The sequence below is a fragment of the Ambystoma mexicanum genome, chromosome 10 (genome assembly GCF_040938575.1).
Source record: "Ambystoma mexicanum isolate Mex_15411 chromosome 10, UKY_AmexF1_1, whole genome shotgun sequence".
Classification (NCBI taxonomy): Eukaryota; Metazoa; Chordata; class Amphibia; order Caudata; family Ambystomatidae; genus Ambystoma; species Ambystoma mexicanum.
The window spans coordinates 224,280,351-224,294,853 of NC_090932.1; the positions used below are offsets into that span (position 1 = coordinate 224,280,351).

Here is a 14,503-nt window from a genome sequence, read left to right on the forward strand (position 1 = left end):
CCAAAACTACCCTTTTTTACCCTACGACTATGAAACCTATCCTGGGTCTGGAGAATGACTCCATTCTCTGAGCTAATACCAGTCTTTTTAGTATGTAATCCGTAAATAGTTTCATGTAACTTCTTGAACCACACTCTTCAGTTGCTTAATTGGGTTAGTGGACTTTCTCTTCTCTTTGGATATTTCTCGTAGGGTCACTCATTAGTTCTCCTTTCTTGTCTCTAGTTCTCAGCATACCCTTTTACTGAACTTTGTTGGGGTGTACTTGATATGTGGTTGATTGCCGGTTTTCTCAAAGCTCTTTTCCATATCTTGTTTCCTCTTCAAACTTGCATTCATTTTGTACAGGATGTTACTTTCCCCTTTTCCCAGGGTATTTTTATCCATCCTTTTCTATCTCATTTGCTTGCTTAACAGTTCTTTTTCTAAAGAGACAATACTGGGATGATTTAACTGTGCGCTATAATGATTCCATTGGGTCCTCCTGGGCCTCCCGTTCTCCCTGTTACCTTTGTTGCGGTAGGAGAACGTCTTCTGGAGCTTTCTTCCCTGGAGACCGTTTTTCCGTCCCAGACCGTTGATGCCTTTTCTTCTGTGGCGTCACCCTCCTTGTGATTTCCAGTCTCTTTGCAATGTCTCGGTCCTCTGTGATGTGACCACACTCTCTGCGACTTGTAGTGCGGGTAGTATCAGCGATATTCCCTGGACCCTCAGTCCACAACGGATTCCTGTCCGTGGTATCGCCACTAACTTCAATTGGGCTTCTGCACTTGCACTCTCTCGTGCTTCGTGTAAACTGTGACTCTGGCATAACGTCCTGCAACGGTAAGCAAGTTTGGAATTTGCCGGCTTTGGGAATTTCTTCTCTGTCAAGGTTTTACATAGCTTTGGGCCTTCGCCACTGACGCATGTGGTTCTCTCTCTCTCTCCCAGTCAAGGTCTACACAGCTTGGGGCATTCAGTAGCAGACGTACGTAGTCCGCTCTCCGTCCTTCTCATTCATCTTTCTCTGAATGCATGTTTATCCACATCCTCGTCTCAGTGGATTGGGCATACTGTTTTAAAGTGACTCAACTTTTTTAAATCAGATAACAATATCTATTAGGAGTTTCTTCGTCCCAGTCTTGATACGTCATAGTTTATAGTATTGTAGTTTCTTCGTCCTTGGTATTTCACCCATGTAGGCCATCGTATGCACCACTTCAGGGAGGGAGTCTCTCCCGGGGAGGTCCCACTTGCCTCTTTTGCAGAGCGCGCTCACCTCCCTAACTTCACAGAGGAGGTGGGGCTCCCTCTTGGGGAGAAGAGGCCAATTCCCTCCATTCATCACAATACCCAAATTATAAAACATGCATAAATCAAAAGGATAACATATATGGATTAACCAAAGTAAACAATTATGTACATAAAGAAAACCAAAGTAACATACAAATAAGGGGAAGGGAGTTAGGATGAAACAAACATATATTGGTTCACTATTTTTGATAATCAGGATATTTTTTCTATGCACATGCATAGTCCACTTTTTTTTAATGTTGATCATTGTATACATTTTTATCACATAACATTTCAATAAATCATTCTGCACCTTTAACTGTTTGTTATTCCAATATTTACTAGTCGAGTCGTGTAAATGCTTAAGAATAATTCACTCGCATCTACTTGCTGTACTTTTGCATGGCAGTTATAACTTCTGCGCACCGTTTGAGTGACTAGTTAATTAACTCTCATTGCGTTTCTGTTCATATCAAATTATTCCAATTAAGAAACAGTTCACTTGAGTGCCACTATTATCCGATTAATGTAAAAGATAAATTGATCCTAATACACATAGAAGTATCTGTTAAAAAAAAAATCAATCGTATTTATCAGATATGTATTTCAAATAAGCTTGTGGTACTGTGAGACAAGTACATTGATGGACAGACCTGATTAATGGTGGTTCTTATTAGATTAGCAACATCAATTCAGTGAATTGTCCTCTTTTGGGCGATTTTGCACAAATAAGTCTCCCCATGTATGTTATCACGGTTTGAGATGGATTCCTCATACAAAACAAGTAGACCTGTAGTTGTCACTGGCTTAAAAAAATCCTTAAGACTCTAATTTTTCACCGGTTCTCCATTCAGACACCGTCACGTTTTCGCATGTAAATGGACATTGACATCTTGTTTTCATTTATTTAGTTAGCAATCAAAAATATAAAAGAGACTGCAATTGTGGTTAACCTCTGGTCTTATATTGGCACTATGTTGAAATTGAAATAATTTCTCCTTTTGAGTGTGTGTGATAAGATAAAGTTACATTGTTTTAGAAACCTACTGTATACATATACATACTAGATATTCTCTGCCAGCTGTTATTAGTTTTGCCATAATCTGAAATTCTGATGCATCATTACACTTATTAAATTAGTACGGAAATCAGACACTTGTTACTGCTCAGTAGTATTACTGGCCTATTTTCTTACGTTAAGGTCACATGGAGATTATTATAATAGCATGCTGGCAAAACCGAGATATTTAAGTAAGTTGAAGTTGTAATAAGCATCAAAATGGGACTTGTTTTGCATTAATACAGATCTGTTCATAATCGCTGCACCATCTTGGGTCATAAACACAGAATTTTTACATCAAAGAACAATCTTTATCTGTTGATCATATTAGAACAAGGTTTTAATTATGTTTGAGAAATTACAGAAAAGAGTTGTCTTGAAGTAAGACCGATGTCATTGTTCATATTATCTTTATCTTAGAACTAATTAAAGCTATTGCTCCACCTGTACAAGATACAGGAAGTTGGCCGATAGTTGCAATTTTAAATTATGTGTATGGATAGCCAATCATATGTTTATAGCCTTGCAGAATTCTTTATTAAATGGATTGCTTTTCTCCACGCAGATTCCTCATCTGATAAATATCCTCATCCAGCTACGCTGCTTGGAAACTTTTCAACAGGGGGCGTAGTGGACCTCGACTTGGCTGTCGATCCGTCTTGCTCGGTACTCGATTGTCGACTCCGGACTTGACGTTGGGCGGCGTATATTTATTTCTGAGGCTTGTGAAATCTGCTTAGATCACATGCTGTGCCTAGGCTGACATCTAGTGGAAGCTGCAGTGTATTACAGTTGTTGTTTTCTAAACTCAAAAAGGGACGTTGACGGGCCGTGCCAGTAATACTATCACTGTACCCATGATCCCTCACGCGTCGAGGTCCCTCAGATTGTTTTTTCTGCCATTCTAGACAGACTCTTATAGCGGAGTTCCTTTTTCAGCTGATAGCCATTTACTATTATCTAATTAACGATAGTTCCTTCTTTCTATCCTTTATATCACCGACTATCGAAATACCAGCGCCGGTGAAGGACAGGAAAAACGACCGGTCGAAAGACTCACACAACGGAACTGTTTCGGCCTTGGAAGGCCGCTACGGGCTTCAGCCCACACAGTAGTGAGAGAGGGGGGAGGTCATTGTAGAATGTATATGCCCCCTTTCTTCCACTACATTCGCCTAGCTTCCATGTCATTCCGTTATGGACAAGACCCCCTTTAAATTCGGCCCCAAGTGCAATAGGACATTTCCGTGGGTCGATAAACACCTCGTCTGTAACTTATGTCTCCCACGAGACCATGTCTAGGGTTCTTGTCGAGCGTGCAGGCTCTTCAAGCCCAAGACTGTGAAGGACCGATCTACTAAACGCTGGGCCCACCACGCCAGGCAGCTTGAGGCCATGAAAGTAGAGGGTGCCTTCAGCGACGGCAGCAACGCTGCAGTATCCCACGGCGAAGGCGACGGGGTAGCTCTGTTTACCCAAGCGCGGGTCCCTGACCCTGGAAGATAGGCCGGCGGCATTGTTATGGGCACAACACCCGGCAGCGGAAGCGCTATTACTTTATGCTTCACTAAGAACACAACCCACAGCCGAGATTCGACACACGTGTCGAGAAGGCAACGCACAACGTCTAGGGAGAGGTCTGTGGAATCTCTGGGCACTCTTGATCGAGATCACCACATGACCGGCCTCGGCCGTCGAAGGACGGTACAGACGTTGCGTGAAAAACTCCCACGGGAGGCCGATAGTCTGCGGACGAGGCTCCGGGTTCGGCCCTCACCCGAAATTCGACGTTCTGTGTCTAGTCAGGTACACAACCTCATACAGTCGGGAGAAACACGCTTCAGGGGGCCAGCGTAAAAAGAGGGAGTCCAAGAAAAAGTCCTCTTAAGACCCCTCATGGGGAAAAATCCTCTTAAACCCTTCATAGAGAGAGGTCTCAGGTGGCTAGGCCCAAAGAACCTGTATCTCATGATCCTCTGTCTTCCACCCTGAAAAAGAACGCTCCTCCTTCTACCTTGCTTCCTCCCACAGATGAAGATTTAGGGCTCACTTCTCAACCATTGTTCATCCCCAGTTTTGCCCAGTGGTCAGCTGAGGACATAGACTGGGTAAGGAAGAGGATGTCCTTTATGGCTAACTTCTATGAAAAGGACCCTGCCTATTTCAAGAGTTTCCACTCCACTGCCTCCCCCCCTCCCCACTACAGCACCCTCTCAATCTGCTCAACCCCCTGCCACAAGGTCTCGCCTTGAGAATCCAGTGCAAGACAGATCTCTATGACCCGGACTCCGAACAGGAAGACCTCTCTATTCAAGAGGCAGCAGACCCTTATTACGGGGGTGATGAGGACCCTGAGGTTGACCCAGACACAAATATGTACGTCATGGACTTACCTGTTAATCAGTCATGGATTCACCCATTGACGACCAACCCCTGCTAAATGAAGTGCTCATCAAGGCAGCAGGGCATTTTCAGATAGCTACCCAGGGAGAACAACAGGACAAAGATTTTGTAGAACAAATCTTAGGCGATAAGAAGTCTGTTACTCAGTGTATCCCTCTTCTCAAGTCCATTCAGCGGAAAAATACAGCCATCGCTGGAAACCCCTAATCTTACGTGGGCAGTAAACCCCTGTATAGAGAAACTGTTTAGACCTGCCCCTTCTGACCCACTGTATTTCAGAGGGCAACTAAACCCTGATTCATTGGTTGTTACAACAACAAGAAAAATGGCTGGTACTCCCCTAGCTTCCTTTGAGGCCCCGCCTGACGAGGAAAGCAAGAGACTTTATACAATGGGGAGAAAGGTGGCCTCTTTCGCAGCATTCCAGACAAGGATTGCTAACAATTCTACCCTTTTGGCCAGCTACAACTGACACAAATGGGATGAGGTATCAGCTTTACGATCATCGGCCCCTGAACCACTTAAGTCTCAGCTTGCCCAGGTGGCCGCAGAAGGCAGGACTGTGTCCAGCTGCTTATTAAAAACCAATCTTGACGACGTGCATAACGCAGGCAGGATAATAGCAGAGGGAACTATTATCAAGCGTCATGCTTGTTTGTGTCGATCTGGCTTTAAACCAGAAACGCAAGCGACCCTTATTAACATGCTCGTTGAGCCCAATGTGCTCTTTGGCAAGGCTGTCGAGGACACCTTAAAAACAGCCACAGAAGAGTACGATACCCTCAAATCATTGGGCCAAATTATCCCAGAGGAGTGCGCAGATCCTGCGGTCGTGGTAGGGGTAACTCCTCTCAAGGTGGCACTCCACCTCAAAAGCAGTGACTATCAGCTCCAGGTTCCCTCCCATGCCTCTCCAGTAGGCGGGCGCATATCCAGCTTCACCCACGCATGAGAGGAAATCCCCACAGACAGATGGGTGCTGTCCACTGTAACAGGCAGATACTGTATGGAGCTCTTCGAGCAACCCTAGAACCACCCACCATGACAAAGACCCATTCCAAGGAACACCAGCGCATCCTCCTCGCGGAGATCGCCACGCTTCTTCTAAAGGACGCCATCAAGGTTGTCCCGGCCAACCAGGTAAACAAGGGTATTTATTCAACCTACTTCCTTGTGCCAACGAAAGATCTAACAATGCGCCCAGTATTAGATTTGTGCCCTGCAAACAAATATGTCAAGCCAAAAAAGTTCTGCATGACTTTGCTACAAGAGGTAATCCCCCTACTAATAAAAGGGGGATTACATGGCAACACTGGATTTGAAAGATGCCTATTTTCATATTTCAATGTTCCCAGCACACAGAAAGTTCTTGCATTTCAAGATAGCAAATCAGCACTACCAATTCAAAGTGCTGCCCTTCGGAATAGCATCTGCTCCAAGGGAATTCATGCAGGTACTGGCGGTGGTGGCAGCACACCTGCGTAGGAAGGAAATAATTTTGTACCCTTACTTGGACGACTGGCTAATTACAGGGAAGTCTCCCCTAATTTGCAGACAAAACATCAACCTTCTCTTTCAATTTGGCTTCTCCATCAACGAGAAAAAAGCAAGCCTAGTGCCAAGCACGACCAAACAGTTCCTAGGAGCTGTCATAAACACTCAAGAGGGGTTGGTCTTTCCGTCTGAGGAAAGAGTCTAAAACATGTTACTGCAAATACCACATTATCAGGCCAGCTGCCAGATAAAGGTGCGCAAAGCTCTGCGTTTGCTAGGCATGATGGCATCTTGCATTTATCTGGTACCTCACGCACGCCTGCGCATGCGACAAATGCAGGAGTGGTTGGCGAAACAGTGGTCACAGGCAAGTGGTCAGTGGGACGATCTAGTGGTCGTTCCGCCAACACAAGTACAAAATCTCCGCTGGTGGACAAGAGAAAATCTGTTGAAGGGGAAACCCTTCTACGATCCGGAAGTACAAGCGATTGTCACGACAGACGCCTCACTCGCTAGGTGGGAGGCTCACTACTTTCATCACACTGCTCAGGGTCTGTGGTCTCATGTGGCAGAACAAAACCACATCAATCTACTAGAACGTCTAGCAATATTCAAAGCCCTTCAGGCGTTCGAGTCTCACCTAGCAAACCAATCTGTGCAAGTCCTGACAGACAGCACTACAGCGATGTTTTACATCGACAAACGGGAGCACACGTTCTCCAAATCTGTCCAGGCTTGCACAACAAATTTGGAAATGGGCACTCAAATAAAAAATATTCCTATCGTGTCAGCACGTTCCAGGGGAACTCAACTCTCTAGCAGACTCATTGTGCAGAGATCCCCTACCAGAAGAACACGAGTGGCAACGTCACGCAAGAGTCGTAGAACACCTCTTCTCTCAATGCGGTTTCCCCACAAAAGACTTGTTCGCTACAAACGAAAACAAGCAATGCCCAGACTTCGCGTCCAGGTTCCCCCAGCCAGGCTCCAAGGGGAACGCCCTATGGATGAACTGGTCAGGGAAATTTGCTTACGCTTCTCCCCCAACACCTCTAATGAGGAAGGTGGTGAACAAGATCCACAAGGAACAGGTCACGTTCATTGTATTTGCTCCTGTGTGGGCAAGACAATCCTGTTATCCACATCTGCGCAATCTGGCGATGTGCGATCCCATCAAACTCCCGTGCCCATACAATCTGCTCACTCAGCACAAGGGCCTAACAGTGCACCCTCAACCTCACTCAATGAACTTGGCAGCATGGCTCCTGAAGTCATAGTGTTTGGACATCTTAATCTGCCACAGAGATGTATGGATATCTTGAAGGTATCAAGAAAGCCTAACACTAGGCACTGTTAATTTGACAAGTGGAGGAGATTTATTTGGTGCCAGTCTAAACAAATTAACCCATAGAATGTACCCCTTCACATATTCTAACCTACATGCTCCACTTGCTAGATGCAGGGTTAGTATTCAACCCCTTAAAGGTCCACCTGGTGGCTTTGTCAGCCTATACCACTTCCCACAATAAGGTCTCATGGTGGAAGGTACCGGTCATCAAAGCATCCATGGAAGGAGTAAAGAGACTCCACCCTCCAATTTCAAACCTGCCACCAGGATAGGATCTCAATGTTGTACTTTCTAAGCTCATGGGACCACATTTCGAGCCAATGCATAAGTCTAGTCTCAAACACCTGACTTGCAAAACTGCCTTCTTAGTGGCTATCACTTCCATAAGAAGAGTTAGTGAAATACAAGCGTTGTCAGTGCAGGACCCTTTCTTTGTTGTTCACAAAGACAAACTGGTTTTAATGTCACGTAAACCAGTCTATTGAGCTAATGGCTTTCAGGAACCCACCAGCTCAGCTGAGGTAAAACTCCACACACTAGATGTGAGGAGGGCAGTACTCTACTATGTAGATAAGACCAGACCGCTAAGAAAAACAGATCAACTGTTTGTCTCCATAGCACCAGGCAGAGAAGGTGATCGCATTTCCAAGAATGCCATCTCCAGGTGGATAGTCAGATGTATACAATGATGCTATTCCCCATCAAACAAGAAACTGCCTTTTACGCCCAGAGCTCACTCCACAAGGAGCACAGGAGTGACTCTGGGTTTCATTGCAAATGTCCCTCCCGCAGTGGTGTAAAGGGCGCGGCTGTTTTTGGCTGTGCGGCTGGGACAATTGGTCAACTGACTTTATCTGTGGTGCCTGTCTACTTACCTGATCCAGGAAGTTTTCGACCCGCTCCGACTCGCGTTAGTTAGTCTAATGGCTGGAGCCGTTAGCAGTTGAAGTGAGCGAAGTTCTGCCTACAGCTTCCTGGTCTGTCACGTGACTGGAGTCACCTGACCTTTTTCTGCCACTCCCCCAGGGATCTTAGATAAAAACTGCAAGTCGCGGCCCTTGCGGCGTGAAGCCCGCAGTGGTGTAAAGGGCGCGGCTGTTTTTGGCTGTGCGGCTGGACAATTGGTCAACTGACTTTATCTGTGGTGCCTGTCTAATTACCTGATCCAGGAAGTTTTCGTCCCCCTCCGACTCGCGTTAGTCTAACGGCTGGAGCCGTTAGCAGTTGAAGTGAGCGAAGTTCTGCCTACAGCTTCCTGGTCTGTCATGAGACTGGAGTCACCTGACCTTTTTCTGCCACTCCCCCAGGGATCTTACATAAAAACTGCAAGCCGCGGCCCTTGCGGCGTGAAGCCCCCAGTGGTGTAAAGGGCGCAGCTGTTTTTGGCTGTGCGGCTGGGTGCGGCGGTAAGTACCGTTTCTACTAATACCAGTGTTTTACACAAATCACTAGTTTAACCTTGATATCTTGTTGTTTCCGATACAAACCAGTAAATGGATCCTACTAAACCGCGTACTCGCCTTCAAGGCAAACTAGAAGAGACGTTTTCTTTGGCAAGCAAAAGCCTGATTGAAACTATGATTAAAGGAAAACAAATATTGAAATCAAATACTAGCTCGCATGTAGACGTGACGGCGGATATAAATCGGCCTGAAGTCCAGCCCCGAAATCCATTAGCAATCCAACAATCGCCTGTATGTACTCTGCCATCAATGCAGATAAAACAGAACATTGAGCCTGACTCCCCCTTACCGTCGGGTAAATTGAAACACACATCTCCTTCTCATGCTCCACTGACTGCTAATATACAATTACCTTTATCTGCAATCCCTACTGAATTTCCACAAGAAGAAACTGGTACGACTATGCAAGTCAAGGTGGATAAACCAACACCTAATATTCACCATGAATTCACATCCTCGCTTTCCACTAAACAATCCTGTTTTTCTGCAGTACCTTTGCATCAACCTGTTGAAGTAGATTGTAATTCCATTTTTGAAGATCCCTGCTATACACCAACCCTTAGGGAACGAGCTAAAACAGCCAAACAACAATGGCAATCTACTTATTTACCAACCGATACGACCAACAGCGAGAAATCCAAACCACTTTCAGTTCGTATTGCGCGCTTATCGCTCAATATAACTGAGATCGATGCGATTATGGATTCGCAACAAAAAGAGGAAGTCTTTGGAGCAATCCAGATTCATACTCCAGTCCCAAAAATAAACACCTCGACACCTATTGCATCGAAAGGACCTCAGGTACCTATAAAAAACTCGCCAAAGTCCACTCAAGATCTCATAGAGCATGACTCTTTTTCATCACATAAGATCTCTGAGGTATCAAACGACGCCCAGGAGCCACCAGAAAGACTACCAACCACGATGTTAGATCTACAAAATTTGTTAGTAGCTGTACTATCTGTAGCCATGATCCCCTTTCTAAAATTACAAGAAGCAATGGTGGATTCAACCAAAGATCAAGCTTCTCTACTTGCCATGATCATGACAAAGCAAACTCACCTAGAAAGCTTTATTGGAACCATCCAAGAACGACTAAAATATGAAGCGGAGGCATCGAGATTGTGGCAAAGCTGACTGGCTGAAGTTGCAAGAGTCGACCGCGCCGACAAACAAAACCTGATGGAGACAGTATCTTCCATTACAAAAAAAATGATGGATGAAAAAATAAAAAAACAGTCGCAGGTGTTGCCCCATTCTGCTTGGACATTAAAACAAACCCAAACTGTAAATAGCACTGTTCAATCAGATGTTCCAAAAATAGATAAGTGGTCTCAATACAAAATGCAACCATTCAATGGTGGTACCCTGGAATCAAATCATATTATGCCTATCTCTAATGCTGAACCGGCTTTATGTACTCCATTTGATATTTTTGACCTGACTAAACGAGGCTTAGTGGGAAAAGAACCCCTTTCCAAATTAAATACAAGGAAAAACCCAAAAAAATCTCAAACAGGCTCGCGGGCCTTCTTAAGGAAAATGCAAACTGTGCAAAAATCTTTGCAAGAGAACACAGTTAAGAACGCAGGAAAAAAAACGGCTAAGCCCACTAATTTGGTAGCTGTGGTTACCTCTACTTCAACAGATACAAGTGCTAACTCGCCGAGCAAAAGTGTGGCTCAACCACAGTCTGAACCATTAGATCTTTTATTGGCAGTAATAAATCAAGATTCCACTACTAAAGTCACTTTACCATCTCCAGCCAGTGAGAGTGGTACTGAGGATGATTCAATTTGTGAAGATTCGATACAGGAGGCTCCCATCACTCTGGACCCGCAAGATGATGCATTTCTCGTGTTGGATCAATGCAAAGATTCTTCTTTCGATTCCTCAGATATGAGTTTCGCCTCTCAGAACTCCTCGATCATTTCCTTGGAATACTCAGAGGTCTCCAATGACGACTCATGGCCGCATTCAGAAGCGAAAAAGAAACCAAGCAATAACGTGACCCCTCCACCTCATTCGGATCCACCATTGGTCAGACCAACCTTTCTTAAACCGATCAAAAGGTCTTACGCTTTCAGAATCTCTTTAGCTCCTAGTTCAACAAATATTGACGAGCCTGTAATATTGAATAGAGCTAATGTTCTGCAACTACTAAATGCTATTCCTCAAACGGCTGACATCAAATCTCGAGACATCGATGTGATTCTATTTCCGAACAAAGAAAAAATGGAATCAGTACAGATTGATTTTTATTGCGAAGAACTCATGCACCGCGTATTGTCCACTAACCAGCAATTAGAAATCCTAGGCTTTGAAGCCGAAGAAATTACTGTCGAGACTAATGGCTCCGATCAATTGCAGTAATAAACTTGCGATGATGGATTCTTACTACTACAATAAAACAAATGCACTTAAAGAGGTACAAAATATACAGAATAAATCTAAAGATTTGCCTGTTAATTCAAAACACAATGATGGAGAAAATCATTTGACTTATACAAATGAGGCTGCGAAGAAAAGAGGGATATGGCGAGATCAAGGGTGGATCTCTGACACCAACTCAAGATCCAATATGGGCCTTGACCGTCGGCCCCTGAATAAGAAAACATACTTATAACAACCAACAAGACCACCAACCAAGGCGAGCACGGTCTCACTATGCTTGTGGAATACAAGAGGCCACAAACACCTCTTTAATGAAGGCTCAACTGCGCTTGCTGAAACTGATATAATATGCTTACAAGGAACTTGGTTAAAAGAAGAGGTACTCTGCGAAGGTTTTTTAACCTTAACAAATCCTGCGATCTCTTCTCAACAAGGCCGACCAGCATCAGGCATGCTGATCCTTGTTAAAATCAACCCTTCTTGGACAATTGTATCAAGAAAGAACATTCACCCGTGGGCACAGTATATGTCCATTCTCATACCAACTCCTAACAAAAATCAAGAACAACGTACAGAAAACATCTACACTACCATTTTCAATATATACTGGAATCCTACTGCAATGAATGACAACAAGTTCCTTGAATTTATATACGACGAAATCGATAATATCGCCTCAGTAAACCAAGGAGCTGAATTTATAATCACAGGGGATTTCAACTTCCATTTATTTAACAAAGTAGGCCAAAAAATTGGAGTCAAATGCATTATCACTCCGAGCCAAAAAATGGGTCAAAGAATTATCCATCCGAAATATCTCATTAATTGAGCCCACTGTGAACAATAAAGGAGTGCCTATACCAACATGGTCTCGCGAAAACACAACATCAATTATTGACTATATCTTTACATCAGAAGGGCTAAGAAACCTAATCATTTCTACTGACAATATTCCTCAATCCACCAGTGATCACCACCAAATAAGAATCACATGGGACACAGTAAAAACAAAATATCCACGAATAACTTTGCCAGCTTTGGAGATTAATAATGCTCTTAATAAATTTTGCATCAAATACCTGGCATATTATCAACTTTTAAAGAGTCCACTCTTCAGGATCAAGCAAAACTTAACTACGGTTGGATCCTCGAGAAATATCATCAACCATGCCATAAGAAAAACAAACCTAATACCTTCCATAAACATCAATTCAACCCAGAAATTGTACTAAAGAAAAAGCTTCTTCAAAAACAAATTAGACAACAAAAATAATGAAAGAACATGATTTTGAAATCAAAATAAAAAAAGAAAAACAAAAATACTCAAATGCAATTAAAGCAATCAAAGCCCAAATAAAACAGAATGATGCCGAAGCAATTTTAGCTGCACTCAAAGAGAAAAACACAAGGCATTTATGGTCTCTACTGAACGCTTCTCCCAAAACAACATCTATGATCCAAGAAGTGGAAGCTCAGGAATGGACTAAGCATTTCACAACACTCTATAATCCTTATCCTATTGTCTCATTAACTGCCATAACACAAAAAGAGGATTCCTGGAATCTCAATTGGGACGTTAATGATATAAGAAATACCATCATGGATCTGAACCCTTGCAGAGCACCAGGACCCGATGGGCTATCAAATGCTATGCTCAAAGCAAATCCGAACGAATGGGCATCCTTCTTCCTTCTTCTTCTCCAACTCATCGAAAAAACGAAACAAATCCCTCGAAGTTGGACTTTGGCTGTTTTGATTCCTATCTTCAAAGCTGGTGATCATAAAATCCCCGCAAACTACAGACCCATAGCCCTGGTGGATCCCCTGGGTAAATTATTCGCGGGATATCTTGTCAAAAGACTTAACAACTGGGCTGAGGAAAATGCAAAACAAGAACAAAGGCAAACTGGCTTTGTCAAGAAAATTGGAACAAACGTTAATCTACTGTTACTGAATCTGATCAAACATGAGGCGATAATCAAGAAACAACAAGTATATGCAATTTTCATAGATTTAAAGATGGCCTTCGATTCAGTGAACAGATCAAAGCTCTGGTCCAAACTCACAGCCTGGGGCTGTCCAGCCTCTATTTTGCATCCCATCAAGCAACTCTACTCAAATACCTCTGTTAGAGTCCGGCTAACCAATGACGGAATGGTTACACCTCCCATTCACACCTCCAATGGTTTGAAACAAGGATGTCCATTGGCAGCCTGCCTCTATAATTTGTATACTTCTGACTTTAGCAAAAAAATTCAAAACTCAGCAGCCAATCCACCAAAAATCAATAATTAATCTATCCAGACACTAATATATGCTGATGATATTATCATTTTGGACAAAACTGTATCGGGCTTACAAAAATCTCTAGATAAAACTCAAGAATTTATGCATGAGAATGACCTGGTGATTAACAGCAACAAAACGAAGACGATGAAACTTGCCTCGCAGAAAAATAATAAATCCACTCTAAAAATATATCTAGAAAGAAACAAGATCAATATAACAACGTCAATGAAATATTTGTGTGTGATGATCAACTCTTCCGCAAATGAACAAGAATGGAAGAATCATATCGAGGAAAAAGCCAGATCCCTGGGCAGACAAGGCTGTTTCTTTCATAGGAAGTATGGAACATACTCTATAAAACCCACAATAGCCTTGTATAAGCAAAAGGTGATCCCAATACTAACGTATGCGTCCGAGTCCATGATCAACCAAAAAACTGTAAAATGGACCAGGTATGAAGCGTTGTTTTGGAGGAAAACTCTATCTCTCCCAAGGATGTTTCCTATGGCAAGAATTCGTTACGAACTAGCTATTCAGTGCATCAATTCTATAGTCTTGTGGAAGCAAATGGACCTTCTTAGGAAAACAATCTCAAAAGACAAGATCCCGTCACTGGAAATATTGAGAGAAAAAAAATCAGCTTTCCACATCACTGCACTAACAAAATGGGTTTCTGAAATCAAAATGAAAATGCAAGCCGAAGATATCTCTGAGGAAATGTTGATCAACAGACCTCAGCACGCAAAGCGTAAAATACAGACTAATGATTGGATCCAA

General features: G+C 43.3%; 1 protein-coding gene across 4 annotated transcripts in view; it reads left to right on the forward strand.

Moving 5' to 3' along the window:
- The window catches only part of XPO7 (exportin 7), a 1,985,528-nt gene that overhangs the window by 1,759,142 nt on the left and 211,883 nt on the right, over window positions 1-14,503 (forward strand). The window lies entirely within an intron of this gene.